At 40.0% G+C, this 18,018-nt stretch overlaps 1 protein-coding gene across 8 annotated transcripts in view; it reads left to right on the forward strand.

Moving 5' to 3' along the window:
- LOC149317464 (carbonic anhydrase 3-like) overlaps window positions 1-18,018 on the forward strand; it is an 86,024-nt gene that overhangs the window by 22,401 nt on the left and 45,605 nt on the right. For 6 of the 8 annotated variants that reach the window (XM_089517556.1, XM_089517550.1, XM_089517553.1 and 3 more), the window contains 3 exons: window positions 4,746-4,912; window positions 12,697-12,820; window positions 14,933-15,049. The gene's annotated coding sequence lies outside the window, so the exon portion shown is untranslated. Of the gene's footprint in view, window positions 1-4,745; window positions 4,913-12,696; window positions 12,821-14,886; window positions 15,050-18,018 lie in introns of all 8 variants that reach the window. The other 2 variants (XM_089517552.1, XM_089517551.1) reach the window with 2 other exon arrangements.

An 18,018-nucleotide genomic window follows, 5' to 3' on the forward strand; every position in this document is an offset into this window, starting at 1 on the left:
CAGGGCAGGGGGTTGGACTGGATGGCCCCTGTGGTCTCTTCCAACTCTATGATTCTATGATTCTAAGTATCCCTAGGGTAGATATCAGGTATAAATATCAGTCTCAACTCAACTCCTGTGCGTACACAGAGAGTCTTTCTTACAGGATTGGTAAATATTACCTCTCTACAACCCTCAGTCTCCACTATCCATCTTCCATATTCTATTTTGGTTAGCTCTGAATGGTGTGCCTGTTTGAATTGTTATTGTGTGTGTGTGTTGAATTTCAAAAGAAAACTTTCTTTATTTTGTCAAATCTGGAGTTCTCTCACATGTGTGAAAACAATCCTCAAGACAATACCCAGGCTCTTGCAAAGCACCCTTTGAGCCAAGCAATACCCCACATATTTAAAGATGCTGACATAGTTTGTGGAGACCCCCCCCCAGTCCCCTCCCACCTTTTTGGGTAACACTTGAGCCACCTGGAGCAAGCAGGAAGCAGAGTGCCAGTATCATGACTCTGGGTTGCCATATTACCTGGCTAACCAGGCCTGAAATCTTTCAGAGTTATTCTCTAGGTATGAGAACAGTATTTACTAATATTCCAGAAATGGTCGAAAAACATGTTTCTGTGGCATCAAGAAACTTTGATGAGAAGAATCCTGAACTGATCAGATCCTGTCAATTTCAGACTTATTCTTTGCAAAATTTGCACATGTTTAATCCTATAAAAGTAGGGAAGGGGTTTCTGCTGCTGCTGCTGATCTAGCAAGTCTGCCTAGATTCTTGATTTCTTTAAAAATGGAACTTCTTCTCCAATGTAATATGAAGAAATTACATCATTAAGATCAAACAGATTTGAACCAGATCAATTGTACATGTGTAATAAACAAATGTTTGCATATAAGAGCCAAGAGAAACATAAATCTTATCCTAATAGGCAGATGTGAAGGGGATCTAATCTGGAAAAGCATGCTACTGTATGCTTTACTACATCAGCAAGCCATGTTACAGTATCTTGTACTGTATCAGATAATTGATGTCAGTTTTCTGGGTGTGAAAAATATTTGCTCAGTGTGAGTGAGCACAGCGACAGCTGAGTAAAAAGATCTTGGCGTTGTAACTAGCTTGAAGAGAATTGACCTTTCTCTGCCTTGTCTGCCAATCTTTTAGGTAATCCTAGACACACACACCCCTTTAATGCCATGAACCAATTGTGACTGACAGGACAACTGGTCCATCTGTTCAAATGCAAAACAACTATTTCATATTCTCCTTTGAGGCATCCATTCCACATTTTCCAATATAGGCTCTTTCTTCCACATGTGGTGGACTTGCCCTAAAACAAGGGAGTTCTAGTCCAAAATACTTATGATAGTCAATCAGATATTAGGAATTAATTTTTTGATGTATGCAGAATTATATCTTTTAAACATCACACATATGGTAAGCCAAAATGATGAAAGGCAATATTGGAGAATATTGCTGTAGATAATTACAACAGCCCATATACAGTACTTTTTGCCAAGAAATGGAAAGCCAAGGAGTTATCGACAACAAATGATTGGCTGATAAAATTAGCAAACAGATTAGAACTGGACAAACCTAGAAACATAGAATCATAGTGTTGGAATATCTGTCTGATTAATAAGTGGTATTTGCAAAATTTGAGGAGGACTAGCATCCGGTATTAAGGTATTGAAAAGTCATGTGGGCAGGTCTTGACAATATATTTTAAATGGCTATAGGAACAGAATACTGTTGTTATACATAAAGGAAAAGGTTCCATACCAGAGATAATGACTATATGATAGAAAAAGCTCAGTTGATGGAAATAAGACAAGAGGTCACTAAAAATTCTACTGGGTTGGAAATGAAGATTTGTGGAGATTAAAGGTAGAATACACAAGGATTTCTTTTGGATTAAGATATGAAACTAATGAAGGCTCCTATATAGTACTTAAAAAAAAGATTTAAACAGCCAACAAAAGCAAGAAAGGAAGCAGGGAAGTTTAGATAGGATTTTGACAAACAGCTTCTAGGTTAAATTGAATAATAAAGATTGTATGTACAGCGCTGTGTAAATTTACAGTGCTTTATACATAAAGGTTAATAATAATAATAATAATAATAATAATAGGCAATAATGTCGTAGGAAACAAAGTAAATATTTATTCTGAATTTTTATTATTACAATTGTCCCTTATTATCTTAAGGGGATCCATTCCACTCCCCACCCCCGGTGGATAACAAAAAACGTGGGACCTCAAGTCATGTTGCCTTCTATGGCAGCATGGTTATGTGCATGCACCTCCATTGCGAACATCTAGGTTTGCCATCTGTGGAAGTTCAAATCCACAGATGGCAACCCCATAGATAATGAGACCTCACTGTATAAGGATATTGAGAGTATTGATATATTATCAGAATGAATAATAATCTTGAAGAATATTTTTTTTAAAAAATTAAATTCTTCCAAGGAGTATGTTGGACAAGTTCAGACAAAAACCTGGAATAGATTCACCTCTTCCTTGATCTAGGAGCCCTCAGCTGCCACCAATTTTGTGGATCTTCTTCTTGCTCCTTTTCCCCAAGAAAGGATGAATGATCAGCAAACAAGGGGAGATGTGTCCATGCTGAATCTCCAGATCAGGGATAGATGTGGTGGCTGTGTGTCTTACTTTGCAGTGCACAGTTTTTTATATGGAGAGCCCCAGGAATCGTTTATAACATAGGTGTTTAACATTGGCAGGGAGATTGTGAATAATTTTGACTAGCTAAAAGTAGTGTTTTTAAACAAAACAATGAAAACACAACACACTGCATTAAAGCAATGTATTATATTCCCCTGCCCTACAATCACAGGGTCCTTGTCTATATGAAGGGCTATGAGAGGGTCATTTTGTTTCATTTTGAAGACAAAGGCCCTATAGGCCTATGGGCAGAGTCAGGGTGCAGTGTCCTGATGATGCATGCCCTGACTCTGCCATGATGCTGCGTGCTGCTCCATTTTGGTGAGCGGCATCATGGCGCACCTCCAGCGCTGTGTCCAGATGATGCAGCACCATACAGCTGCGCTGCCATGGCTAAGATACCCTTTGGAGAGCACAAAAAGGAGCCACTTTTTGCAGCTCCTTTTTTCTCCCTCCAAAAGCTGGATCAGGGCCATGGCATAAGGTTGCGGCGGTCCTAATATAGCCAGGAAAGGCCACCCCTTAGGGGCAGTTTGTAGAGCCCCATAGAATCATAGAGTTGGAAGAGACCACAAGGGATGTCCAGCCCAGCTCCTTGCCATGCATGAATACGCAATCAAAGGACTCCCACAGATGACCACCCATCTGTTTACAAACCTCTAAAGGAGAAGACTCTACTACATTTTGGAGATTTTTAGATGAGGAAATAAACCAGGAGTAAAAGGCATAATCTCAGCATGAATGATTTATTTATGGATGTGTGTGGAATGTGATCGCAATATTATTTGGTATTTATGTCACAATTATTGCATGATTGCATGATTGTGTGAAAATGTCAAGTGCTATAGTGCTACTGTTGCATTAGCTTTCACTACCGTGCATTGACTCCACCACACTCTGACTTGACTCACTAGAAAATACAGTAATGCTTGGTAAGGTAGAAGGCAGCAGGAAAAGAGGAAGTTTACATTACAAGTGGATAGACTCAATCAGGGAAGCCATGGCCCTGCGTTTGGATGACCTGAGTAGGACTATTGATAGCAGGATGACTTGGAGGACTCTCATTTCTAGGGTTGCCATAAGCCAAAGTTGACTTTAAGGCCATTAGCAATGACAATCAGTGGGTAGTCCTCTCTCTAAGGATGCCCTTAAAACAGTTAACCACTAAAACAGTAGATGTGGCTGCTTGCCACAATTCAGTAGCAGGTGCTGCCCTCTGCTGCCTCTTGGGGAGAAATGAAATGTAGATGAATTTTTTTCTCAGGCTCTCTGTTTTCTCGAATATACATTAAGGGAACCATTCAGACAATTAATAAATATGTAAATACAGTTTTTAAAATGTCTTTATTAATGTTTGCTGCTGTTGTGTGGCTTCAAGACATTTCTGACTTATGGTGACCCTAAAGCGATCCTGTCATGGATTTTTCTTGGCAAGTTTCTTCAGAGAGGGTTTGCCATTGCCATCCTCTGAGGCTGAGAGAATATGATGTGCACAGAATTGCTCAGCTGGTTTTGATGGATGAGCTGGGATTTGAACTTTGGGATACAGACTCATAGTCCAATGGTCAAACCACTACACGACAATGGCTCTCGTTTTATTAGTACAACACTTATGTATATTGGCTGGCATTCTGTATTGTAACCTAAAGTTATAATATAAAGATAGTAACTGCTCCATATTCACTAACTCTACATTGATTATCATAAATAAACTCCCAAACCATGGATGATGAATCCATGGATGCAAAATCCATGGAGAAAGAGGGCTGACTATACAGTTGGAGATGCGCAAGCCTGCTAGATGTCCTGTGGACAACATGTGCAAATATGGGGAATTTACTTTTTAAACAGCCCCCCGCCCCCTTTTTAAGTGCTATAGAAGGTGCTAATATGAACTCAGACAAAACTGGAAATCTGACGAGAAATTATTGGTGTTTGAAAGAACCTCCCCCCACTCTCTCCTGGTATGTTCCATGCCCCATCTTTTTCACTGTGTTTGTAATGTTCAGGAGATTTACAAGGAAGCTGTATTTAGGATTATGATAGTGACTAAACACTATGCTCTTTTTGAAGGAGAGACAGAATGATGGTAAGGTAAAATACTCCACTCCACCAAATGCATCTCGGGAAGTAGACGAAATATGGATATTTTGTGTGAGCATTTAATCATCATATCTACGAAAGCTCATGCTGTCAACTTCTTTCTTTGTCTCAAAGGTGCTACAAGATCTCTCTACAAGGTAAATATGAGTTTCTGTTTTTTAATCTTCTGTACACCTGTATATATTTTTAGAGAGTATTTGCTTATCAGGACCACTTCAACAGCTCCCCAAGCCATTACACATGCTTCTGTATGTATTATGTTTTCAAGATGTGAGCAAAATTTGTGTTAGCCAAATAGTGTTCTTACCATTTGAAGAGATTTACAATGGAAGATTGTTGTAAGGCAAGTGTGTCAACTGTGTCCATTCCTGGATGTCTGGTTTGGCTGTGGTAGTGCATGCCTTTGATACATCCTGCCAGTCATGATTAACATAGCTATCAAGTTCATCAAATGTATGTCAGTTACATGCAATTTAACACATTCAGCACGAAATACCAAATATGGATTTCTCGTGTCTGTGTTTAATCATCATGTACTCATGAGAAAAATGCTTGTTCAAATATATGTCTTATATGAGAATGCCAGCCATGTCACTGTTGTATTCTTTGTAGTGAGAAACATGTCTTTCCATGCAAACTGTAGAGCACTCCTTAATGGATACATTCAGAAGGAAAGTTGACTATTTTCTTTAAAAAAAGGATGGGGAACTTGTAACAGTTAATTTATATCAAGATCTATGTGGCATTTAGCCCTTAATTTTTGAAACCAGTGTCTCTTCCTTGTTTTTGTTTGTTTGTTTGGCAAGTTTCTTCAGAGGAGGTATGCCATTGCCATCTTCTGAGGCTGTGACATACCCAGGGTCACCAAATGGGTTTCTGTTGCTGAGTCAGGATTCAAATCCTGGCCTCCAGAGTCATAGTTTAACACTCAAACCACTACACCACACACAATACTCATTAAAGCTTCTTATATTCATGGAACTATCAGAATGTAGAATAAGACAAAGAAATTTCAGTTCCAGTAAGAAAACTTCCTGTACAACAAAGAAATAGTAATAGGAATATGCCAAACTCAGCTGTAGGTATTTGAATGTATGTATGTGTATTGGTGTGTGCATTGGACTATGGCTCTGGAGAGCAGGGTTCAAATCCCATTATGTCCATGGAAACCCACTGGGTGAATTTGGACAATTCACACTCTCAACCTCAGAGGATGCCAATGGCAAACCCCCTCTGAAGAAACTTGTCAAGAAAACCCTGTGATAGGGTTGCCTTAGGGTCAACATGTTGGAAACAACTTGAAGGCACACAACAACAACAGATGTGTGTGTGTGTGAAAAAACTTCTAATCAGTTGCAGTTACAGGAGTAGATTATAATTCCAATGATGTTCTTTACAAGAATAGTATTTTCAGGTTAAGAGCTAAAGGCTCCATGGACCCTTCCTAATACGGTTTCCAGTTCTGTCCTGTGAGAAAAGAGATGCTTTCCACTGAGCATACTCTTTCTAGAGTATGCTCTAGAAGGCAATGCCATAATCACAAAAAGTCAACATGGGTTTCAGAGAAACAAGTCATGCCAGACAAATCTAATCTCTTTCTTTGATAAAATTACCAGCTTGGTAGATGAAGGGAATGCTGTGGATATAGTATATCTTGATTTCAGTAAGGCCTTTGACAGGGTTCCCCATGACGTTCTCACAAACAAGCTTGTAAAATGTGGGCTGGACAAGGCAACTGTTAAGTGGATTTGTAATTGGTTGACCGGCTGAACCCAAAGGGTGCTCAACAATGGCACCTTTTCATCCTGGAGAGAAGTAACCTGTGGGGTCCCACAGGGCTCTGTCCTTGGCCCAGTACTGTTCAACATCTTTATCAATGACTTGGAGGAAAAAATTGGGGGAATACTTATCAAATTTGCAGATGACACCAAATTAGGAGGAATAGCTAATACTCCAGAGGACAGGATCAAAATTCAAAATAACCTGAATAGACTAGAAAGCTGGGCCAGAGCTAACAGAATGAACTTCAACAGGGGAAAATGTAACGTACTGCACTTAGGGTGAAAAAATGAAATGCACAGATATAGGATGGGGGACACCTGGCTTAAGGAGACAACATGTGAAAGGGATCTAGGAGTCCAAGTAGACCACAAGCTGAACATGAGTCAACAGTGCGATGCGGCAGCTAACAAGGCCAATGCGATTTTAGGCTGCATCAATAGAAGTATCGTATCTAGATCCAGGGAAGTAATAGTGCCACTATATTCTGCTCTGGTCAGGCCCCACCTGGAATATTGTGTCCAGTTCTGGGCGCCACAATTCAAAAAGGACATTGAGAAACTGGAGCGTGTCCAAAGGAGGGCGACTAAAATGGTGAAAGGTCTGGAAACCTTGCCCTATGAGGAACGACTCAGGGAGCTGGGGATGTTTAGCCTGGAGAAGAGAAGGTTAAGAGGTGATATGATAGTCCTATTTAAATACTTGAAGGGATGTCATATTGAGGAGGGAGCAAGCTTGTTTTCTGCTGCTCCAGAGACTAGGACCCGGAGCAATGGATGCAAGCTGCAGGAAAAGAGATTCCACCTCAACATTAGGAGGAATTTCCTGACAGTAAGGGCTGTTCGACAGTGGAACACACTTCCTCGGAGTGTAGTGGAGTCTCCCTCCTTGGAGGTCTTCAAACGGAGGCTGGATGGCCATCTGTCGGCGATGCTTTGATCTGGATTTCCTGCATGGCAGGGGGTTGGACTGGATGGCCCTTGCGGTCTCTTCCAACTCTATGATTCTATGATTCTGCAGAACAAATGAGAAAGTCAAAGTGATATATTTTTCAAATTATTATATGCTGCTATCTTTTTCTCCCAGTTCTTTCTTGGGACACAAGCTGTTTGTGAGGAATTGCACTTCTCCATTTAAAAAGATCAACATCATAAAAAGAGGGCATCATAATCTCTTTTCTCAGACAACAAAGGTGTGTGGGTGGCTACAGAACCTCTAAATTTATGGCTAAACAAATGCTGCTTGCCCAAGCATTGAGGCATGCAAGTTGTTGACTTATTGCCCAACAATGTGGGTAAGTTCTATAATTGAAACACTGAGTCCATGCAGCTGTAGGAAAAGGTACATGGGTGTAAGTTCAGAGAGAATACTTTCCATGCTTGGGGTCTTAAAGTACTGTTGTACAGATAATAAAAAAAATCTATGGATCTCTCTGTTTTGGGAAATAGAGGGCAAAGAGAAAGCCCATAAAATGTTATCTTGTAAAACTGGAGAAGATGGCCTATTGGGCAAGAACTAATTCAAAGGGTGAACAATAAAGCAGCAGGAGCATGGATGTAATGTGATGGCCTTCAGACTAAATGTGCTTCCGAATCTGGTGCCAATGATAATGAATGTATACTGCATAGTCATGACACCTACGTATTCCATGTGTGCACTTTTGTAATGTACAATCCTGGTGGGGGGGGGGGGAGAATGGGTGAAGACTTAACTTCTGGTTATCTGCCCCACCAGATTGTTTTTCAGGGGGCAATTTAATCCCTTACACTATCTACACATAGAAATGTGTATAAAACCCAGCCCTAATTTTAGAAGCCTAGGTGATATCTGTGGCATGAACCACCTTTTACCAACTGAGATTTATATGCCAAATACAACCTTCTAGTGGACAGAAATTGCCTGGTCCACAGTATGCAGTATTGTGTTCCAGTGCAACATGTTCATGTTCCAGTGGTGGCGTGTAAATTTTGAAGTCCGTGCTGTCAAGGAGGGCACAAAAACACAGGCTGCAGTTTTGACCCATATCTGTATGTGTGTGTTTATGTTCTATGTGAGCTTACAAACTACAGTGATTACGACATTGGATCTCAGTTAGACCTCAGCTGGAGAGACCTGAGGTTGTATGACAAAGAAGTACAGCCAGTCCCCAAACAGCATAAAGACTTCAGCTCAGTATCCCCCCCCCCCCCCCAGACTTTCTTTGTCCAGGTTTCTGAAACCCATTCTTTCAAGTTTTCACTTCCTCCCAGGATATGAAAACTCTTATGTAAAGCTAATGGGTCCCAATTTCCCATCAGGATCAAGCCAGGGTGACCACAAAGGAGGACAAGGTATCACAAAATGTAGGACATTCAAGAAAAGTGTCTGACGTTACTAAATAAAAACTCTCATATAGTTAGAAAATCATGGTTCTTAGTCATGCTCGAAATGGAGGACATTTTGAAATTCCTCCTGGAGAGAAGGCTGAAATGTGGGATCCTGGAAAATGAGGACTTCATGTCACCCTGGATCAAGCCAACCCAAATAAGTTTCATTGCAAACAGAAGAGAGAGCTCACTACTGTTTATTCTTGATATTTAAAAAAATCTGTCAGGTGTGCTGTAGTGATTTCAGCGTTGGAATACAACTCTTGAGACCAGGATTTGAATCTCCACTCAGCCATGAAAACCCACATGGGCAAGTCGCGCTTTCTCAGCCTCAAACAAAGACACTATCTACTTGGCAAGAAAATCCTGTGATAGGTTTGCCTTAGGGTAGCCATAAGTCAGAAATGACTTGAGGGCACACAGCAATAACTTTGAAAACTGCTGCTAAGCTCAGAAGCAACAAGAAAATCTGAGAGAGTGGCACATTATGTCATTATCCCTTGTCAATCAAAATGTGTCACTGTTTCAGCACTGTGAGCCCTCCTTCCACCACACCACTGCGGGTAACATCCCAAATAGATTAAGGCAATGTGTGATATGTGAGGCTGCCTCTAGTAACTACTCAGAAAGTTAAACTGATGCAGAAAACAGCAAACAGATTATTGACTCAAATTAGCTAAATGGAATCCAAAATGCTGGATTTTGTATCTTGTTACTGGTAAAAATAATACATCAGGCAAGCCTTGTATGCAGATAACATATTTGCTTTTTCACCTTTTTTCTCGAGTTCCTATATCATCTTTCCTATTTTGTACATGCTTTTCTTTCTATGTTTTTTTTCTCTCCAATCTTTCAATTGGCACGCTCAAGAGAGAAACTTCTAACAAACAAACAGAGAAAGAGCAACATATCTATAAGGATTTAACACATGCAAGACATGTTAAAGTGTTTCATAGCTTGGGACCCAGATATCAAATAGATGACCTAACCTTTGTATGAACCCACCGATCAATTAAAACCTTCAGAGTTCATTTTCTAAATGGAAGTCTTTGAAGAGTTGGTGCTTGGTATTGAACAGAAAAGGCCTTTTCTGTGTTAGCACCCCAATTGTGGGACGTTTACCTGTGCAGTGTTGGCCTTGCATCTACAGTTTCATAAAAAACAAAACAATTATAGATGTGGAGTTATGAAACCACTTGCTCTTGTTGAAAACTTGCTATAATCAAGATACACCATACCACAGCATTCCCCTGATCTACCAGGCTAAAATATATCAAAAGGGGAACATAAGGCTAATCTAGCATGCTTGTTGTTGAGACACATTGTGTTTTTATTGATATCATTTATAAATATGCTGAGATCAATGGCTAGATGGATAGATAGATGATGGACCGACGGACCGTCCACCGGGGTGATGACTGCTCTTTTTTGGCAATGTATAAATGGCCAACCTATATCAGACAAATTGTAACTTTCACTTCAAACAGAACTGTAATCTGACACACATTTACCTAGTAGCAAGCCTCATAGAATTCCTTGGTGAATTTACTGTTGACATTCATACAGCCATGTTCTAAGAAGTTGCTGTTGCCATTTCTAAGAAGCTGAGGGCATAACATCTCTGTTGGAAGAGAGGTTGAAATGCTTAGAGAACAAATCTGAGAGCAAGCAAGAGCCATACACCATGTGGAAGGAGATGATGGCAAGTAGTTCTTGGGAGAGGACTGGTTGTTTCAAAATGGAATGTTCTTGGAAAGGTCATTGAGTGTCTCCAATAGGACAAGGGAACCTTTGATGGAGGTGAAGGTTATGTGCTCTTAAGATATTATTTATCCAAAGGTCATGGGTACCTAAGGGATTTAATGAGCAGCCTGTGTACTTCATGTGGGGTGTTAGGAACAAGTGTAAAAGAAGAGTGCAATGTTTTACATATTTCTGTGTGGATGTGCAAATGTGAGGCAACTGTTTGATAAAGAACATAGGTTAGTTAGAAGATAAAACTGTAAGAAAAAAAACCCCACTCTTCACATTAGTTGTTCCACTGAGAAGAAGAACTAATGCATGTACAGCTGATGACATGATTGCAGAATTACTGGCTTGGAAGGAAATCCAAATGTCCAACTTCTGGATGTGAAAAAATTCACAGCTAAAGCACTCTCTATCTCTGTTTAAAAACCTACAATGGCCTCTCTATCTCTGTTTAAAAACCTACAATGAAAGAGAACTACTACCTTCTGGAATAGTCTTCAATGTCAAACAGCTCTTGTCATTAGGAAGTTCCCCTAATGTTTAGGTGGAATCTCTTTGCTTATAATTTAAATCCATTATTTTGTGCTCTAATCTCTGTAACAACAGAAAATAAGCTAGCATGGCCCAATGACTTCACAGGAAGAGAGTAGAAGAGGCTATAAATGCACAGATAGCAGACTGAGTAGGCACATGGATCGCCTGATTACAATCACTATGAAGAGATGAATTTTATTTCTGTTTGAATTATAGTAATTACTTCTAAGTTTAGATACATGCATCTATACATTGCTTCTTTTTGGTAATATATTTTCATTTTTTTTAGTGAGGGTACTTTAAGAATCACTGCCACCACTCACCTGATCAACACCTCAGTCTAGCTAAACTTTAGCCATGTTGGCCAATGGTCTGGGATTCTGGGAGCTGAAGTCCAAAATCCCTTAAAGAGCACAGTTTGGGGACCACTTGTGTACAGTGTCTACCTTAATGTCTACCAGAGACTATGAACTCATTGCAGAGACCCTTCAGCAAGTTCAAGGATGGACACTCAGTGCTCATGGATATGTTGCAGATTTGTTGAACATCATGTCTTTTCATACGGACAGTTATTACAACCTAGAAGTAGAGTTGTGAACTAGTTAGGAAAAAAGAAAATTACCACCCTGGACTGCTTTTGCCATATTAATACCAGCTTCTTTACTGATTTTTCTGGTCACTCATTCTGCATAAATCAATTCATGAAAGAAACAAGCTTATCTCCTAAAATCAACAGAATGTGTTTTCCCCCTGGAGCAAGAATTGGTATAAACACAAATTTTCTTTTACGGATAACCAGTAGCGTTTTTTGTTTGTTAATTTTATCAATAAATGTTTGACAGAGCTTGGAACAGTTTGAACCACAACTTCTAGAATTCCCCAGCTAGAGTCCAACTCATAGGCAGTGATTTATTTCTTCATTAAACTCACATCAGTTGACCTCATTACCTTCTTCTCTGACCTCAGCTCACTGTTTTATTTTGCAAGGTGGTGAATGTTCCAGATCATCCAAGATTCCCATCTAAATGAACATAGCTTTCAAGGTCAACATGTGACAAAAAAGCTGTACCTTGCTAGAGAGGAGATGCCAGTCTTCTGGAATTTCAAAGCAGACATGTCCAGGGTTTATAAAAGCAAACAGCTTAAGTCAGATTGTCATTCTTGGATTATTCTGAGCCAGCATTGCCAGTGTGTATAAATGTAGATAGCTCATCTCAGATTTTCATTCTTGAATTGAGATTTGGATTTCAACACACATGTCACGCATATGAATACCTATGACAAATCACCTACTTACAGAGATTAGTGAGTTTCAGTGTATCATATTTGGAAGCTGTGCCTTAAATAGATGAAAGATTTGTGTTGTATAAACTCCAGATGTATTAACCAATTGCCTGAGTACACAAGAGATAGATAGATGTTCTCTCTTACAATGACATTTTTTAAACCTAAAATATCTCAGGGTGAAAAACGACTTTGCTTTGTCTCCTCAGATATTGCATTCACATGCTCATCATCATAGTTCCAGCTGCATAATTCTATGCAACATTGAAGGAAAGTGATTGTATAATGCCAGTGAGAAGGGATTACACAAGTAAACTACTGTGTACCATAACGGTAATCTGCTGCTATATCTGTGAGATTGTGTCATTTTTCTTATGTACTAATTTTCAAGCAAAAGCAACCAACCCCCTGTTCTTGCATTGGCAAGAAGTTGTACTAGGTGACCACAGGGGATCATTTCCACAACTGTGTGACTGTATGGAAATGGCAAGTAGGCAGATACTTCTCCCTGATTTTAAAAGGACAGCAATCTTTGCCTCTGTGTTTTGCTCTTATAGCTTTGGCAGCACTTCCAAGACAGATCTGGCTCTTGGGGGGTTTCCATCCGTACCTATCATGTTTTCCATATTGTGGCATGCTGCACAGTGAAATGAAAGGCTTATGAGAACCTGGCTTGTTGGCTGCAACATACCACCAAAAACTTGGCATCCCTCAATCAAAACACAGTGTGACATGCCTTCAACTGTACTGAGAGGCATGTTACATGTCAAATGCTATCAAATGTGGGATAACCCCATCCCACACCTCACACTGAGAAATCAGCTCTTACCCTTAAGAGTTTCATATCTTGGCTGGCAAATCACAGGTATGCTCCTTCTTTTGGGTGAGCAGCTTGCAAGAATTTGTAGCCACCGTGTTCAGAGAATAACTAGTGCTGCAATATTTAATTGATGGATCAATCCCCTTTATCAATTAAAATATTGGTGATTAAATTGTGCCTCTAATCAAGCAACAGCTAAATACAAAATCTTTCACAAATTCTGGGTGATCAGAGTTTGGTATAGTGGTTTCAGCATTGGACTAAGACTCTAGGAGACCAGGGTTCGAATCTCCACTCAGTCATGGAAACCCATGGAGTGACCTTAGGCTTTCTTGACAAGCTTTGTTCAAGGTGATTTCCCCTCTGTCACACTCTCTCAACTTCAGAGGACTGTAAAGGAAAGCTTGCCAAGAAAACCCCATGAACCTTAGGGTCACCATAAGTCAGAATCAACTTGAAGGCACACAATAAGAAGAACTCTTGGAAAACACCTTCTCAATTTTTTTACACACAGTAATATAAGCATCTACTTAGAGAGTTTTATCATGTACAGCCTGAAACTAACAACTTGCTAATAACTGTTGTAATTAACTAGTTTCTTGTAATTGTATATTTTGTTTCAGTAACAAAGATATATACAGTCAACAGTGACAACATCTATGCTATTCAGTATATATCCCATGACGTGTCCTGGAAACCAATAGTTTAAAAAAATAAAATAAAATAACAACTCAATCAATTAAATTAATTCAGTCATTTGTGCTGTGATAAGGAATTATTTCCTCAATATCTAATAATTAACATTATCAGATTAAGTTTCAAACTGAACATTTCAAGCTCTGTCAATTACTAACTACTCTGAGGTACCTTGAACCTATAATTGTAGCCAATTCCTTTTTAAAGGTCATTATCTGATTTTTGCTGCTGCAGCTGCTGTGCTATCTTCTAAGGAGAAGTATTCTTTCTCTCCATTCAGGGCTCTTCTTTATTCAGTTAATTGGCTATAGTTCATACAATTACACAAGTCATTTGTTTAATTAGTTTAGCACTGGAAATTATAGTAGTCTTCCCATAGAATTAAAACTGACACCATCATCTAGTCTCATAGAGATTCAGACTTCTGGTTCATCTAGCTCAGCATGGTCTCAAACACTGAATGCCAGAGATCTTTCAATATTTCAGGGCCTTTTTACATTTCACAGTTACAGTACTATGATCTCACTTTAAGGAAAAATTTAAGGATTTGCCAAGGAAAATCCTATCGAATCCTTGGATTTGCAGTTTCAGGAGAGATTGTTAGAGAGGACTTCTCGTTTCCCCATAGGATACTATCATACCAATTAAAGTGGAATATAGCATTACAATGGTATAGTGTGAAAGGGCCCGCAGGGTACATCTACATTGTAGAAATAATGCAGTTTGACACCACTTTAAGTGCTATAGCTCCATCCTATGGAATCCTGGGATTTGTACTTTTACAAGGTCTTTAGTTTTCTCTGCCACAAAACTACAAATCCAAGGATTCTGAAGGATGGAGCCTTGACAATTAAAGTGGTGTCTAACTATGTTATTTCTGCAGTGTAGATGCACCCTCAGACAGGAGTCTTTCTCATCCCTCCCTGCAGTCAGATACCTCTTGCAGTGAATCCAGTTACGGAAGAGCTGGACACATCTTCACTTATCCTGTCTGGTCTCTGGCAATGGTTGTGTTGTGAGAGGAGGAGGGCTGCACTGCTTAAAAGGTATGTTGAAGGAGAATTTTGGTTGTTGAATGATACGTCTTTTATGACCATGCAATGACTATAAAAATGATTTGTGATGACACAGGTCAGACTTAGGCCATCATAATTCATGAACCGGATGCCAGCCTTACATATAGCTTTGTTTTATTTTAGTAATTCCAGAAAATGTTTGGAAGGGGTCACCTGAATGGATCAGCTCCCCAACATTGTTACAGTCATAGGTTAACAAACTGATGAAGTGAACTGGAGTCCATGAAAACTTACACTAGAAGGGAATCCCAGTCCATGGAAGCTTCTGATAAACCTCACTTTCTATACTGTGAAGTCGAAGGCTTTCATGACCGGCATCCATAGTTTTTTGTGGGTTTTTCGGGCTATGTGGCCATGTTCTAGAAGAGTTTATTCCTGACGTTTCACCAGCATCTGTGGCTGGCATCTTCAGAGAATGCTGACCTGGAAGAGAGTGGGTGTGTATGTATGTATATGTATGTGTATACACACACACACTGTGTGACCCTGAGTAAGGAGGAATGATTCCCATGTTAATCTGTCTATTGTTCTGTTGTTGGTGGCAGGGCCTTAGGGTGGAAGGCAAATTGGCTGGGTCTTCTGGCAGTTGAAGCAGACACTAATCCTCTTTTGCATATCCTCCCACCCTGGAGAACCAAAGTTTGGGAACCACTGGTTTAGAGGCTCCAGAAAAGCCCTGGACATGAGCCCCACTTTTATACTGTATCCAGTTTATATCTAGTGGTGCAATTCATTTTATCCCAGATGCCATGATCTCTCTGGAATTCATTATAGTGGATGTTCATTTCTTCCAAAATAAAAACATGCTACACTAATGTATCCTAAGGGACTGGTTTAGGACATTACCGTTTCATAATAAATAGTGGGAATGACGATAAGGGCCATTTCTGCTTAATGTGTTTGTTTTACCTGCCTTAATAGCCTCATCAGCTGTAATATGGCAAGGTGCAAATTTAAGCAAGGTTCAATTGGCACTATTCTTTATCTTTCCATACTCCTATCCATCCAGGAGAGCCTTTTACTGGCTTTAAATCTACCAGAAAGCATTATTTAAGATATGAAGTGATGATTACAGCTGGCTCTTCTGCTTGCATCTCTCATTGAAATGACAGCTGTACAGAATCCCCTTTTGGATGGATAACGGAGGCTGCATTTAGATGCTGTACTGTAGTTTTGTCATTTACTTTTGACAGGCTAGTTCTGAACACTTGAAAGAATTCCTTTTTATTAGATTATGACGTGGGACAGACCACCCAAAAAGAGTGGACTCCCGGTGCTTGTTTTTCTGCCAGAGGGAAGCTGCAGCCGCCAAACCGCAAAAAGCAGGTTCTTTTAAAGCCGCAGTGGTGGAGTAACGAATGCACCACTGGCGCACTGGTTATATAAGCGCCGTGTGGCACCATGCAGATGCCACGCAGTGCTTACGTAACAATGGCAGTGTCAGGGATGATGGGAGTTGTTGCTCTACACCTCCGGCTGTAACTCACCACCTTGTTATTGAAGCTGAGCTGACCAGCTTTGGCCAGTGGTTAATGCTTTCTCCCAAAGCAGCAGAGTTTTCTGAGAATAGGCTGAAGACCCTGACAATCTTCTCCAAGCCTTCTCACTCTTCTTCTTCAGATGTCTCCAAACACCATCAGGATTCTGCTGGTTCTTGTATCTTCACTCAAGACACCAACACAACTCAGTAGTCTTAGATAAAAGATCTACTTTATTCTACTATATACAGTTACTATCTCTATATGCCCAACAATCCACAATATCTCTACACTCTACCAATACTCCACAACTACCCACAAGTTACATTAGCAAAACTGGCAATTATTATAGCAAATGTTTGTTACCACCCACTAGACAATTACCACCCAGTGGGTGTGTACATTCACAATGATTGGTTGACTTTTGTTCATCCCATACTCAAGTCCAACCCATGAACATCATCTGATCACCTTGTACATGTAACAAGTCTCAGGTGTTACCAATGTACATTCCTTAATTTTGTCCTTGGCTCTCAAGACTTCTAAATTATATCATCCTTTACACCTGTGTGATTTCTTAATTGTTCATGCTTAGTCATTCTGACTCTTACATACATATTTTATTTCTATAACTGCATGTCCCATGTTGCATTTCCTTGACTAGACAACCCTAGCATGTTTCGAGGGCATCGCAAAGGGCCCGTATGTACCGGGCCTACAATTCCCAGAATATGCCAGTTTACTACAGTATAAGCTTATAGAGACTCAGTCGTTGAAATATGGCTGGGGATTTCTGAGAGTTGCAGTCAAATAAAAATGAACTTTCCCAAGTTCTTCTAATTCCTTTTTAAATTCTGTTCAGGAAAGTTTGTGGCTCTTTAGAAGCTTACCAGAGATTCTCAGACTGAATTAAAGAAAGAAGGTGGGCAAGATTCCATGACAAACAGCTTTTCCACAACTACTGATCTCCTTCTGCACATACTATGATGAAGAGGCCTCCACAGGAATTGATTGTTCAGGGTGGAACATGCCCCAGGATGTTTTATAAGCCATACGTAGGATTTCCAAGAGCCCTGTTTTGTATGGGACATCCCATATTTGAGGTTATAAAGTCAGGTTCCATGTTAGAGTCATAAAGGGACACCCCGAAATGTCATATCTTCATTAACACCAGCTGCATTCCCACCAGATCATCTGGCATGTGTGTAGCAATTGGGCCTTACATACCAAATAGAATTGCAGCTGGCATAGCACCACTGTTCCTCCTCTCTGGGCTGACACCAAGCAGCAGAGTTAAATTCTCATCTCACAATGGCTGGCCTGCCATCACAAGATTGGCATGGGTTTTGGGGGTTTCCATGAGATTGAAAATCTCACAGAAGCCCTGAGACATTGTGAGAGGCCCTTCTCTTCCTATTTGGACTGCCTCATGGACCCTTTATTGCTGTGCAGGAAATCTGG

Source organism: Sceloporus occidentalis, unplaced genomic scaffold (assembly GCF_023333645.1).
Source record: "Sceloporus occidentalis isolate IW3139 unplaced genomic scaffold, rSceOcc1.0.p SCAF_3, whole genome shotgun sequence".
Classification (NCBI taxonomy): Eukaryota; Metazoa; Chordata; class Lepidosauria; order Squamata; family Phrynosomatidae; genus Sceloporus; species Sceloporus occidentalis.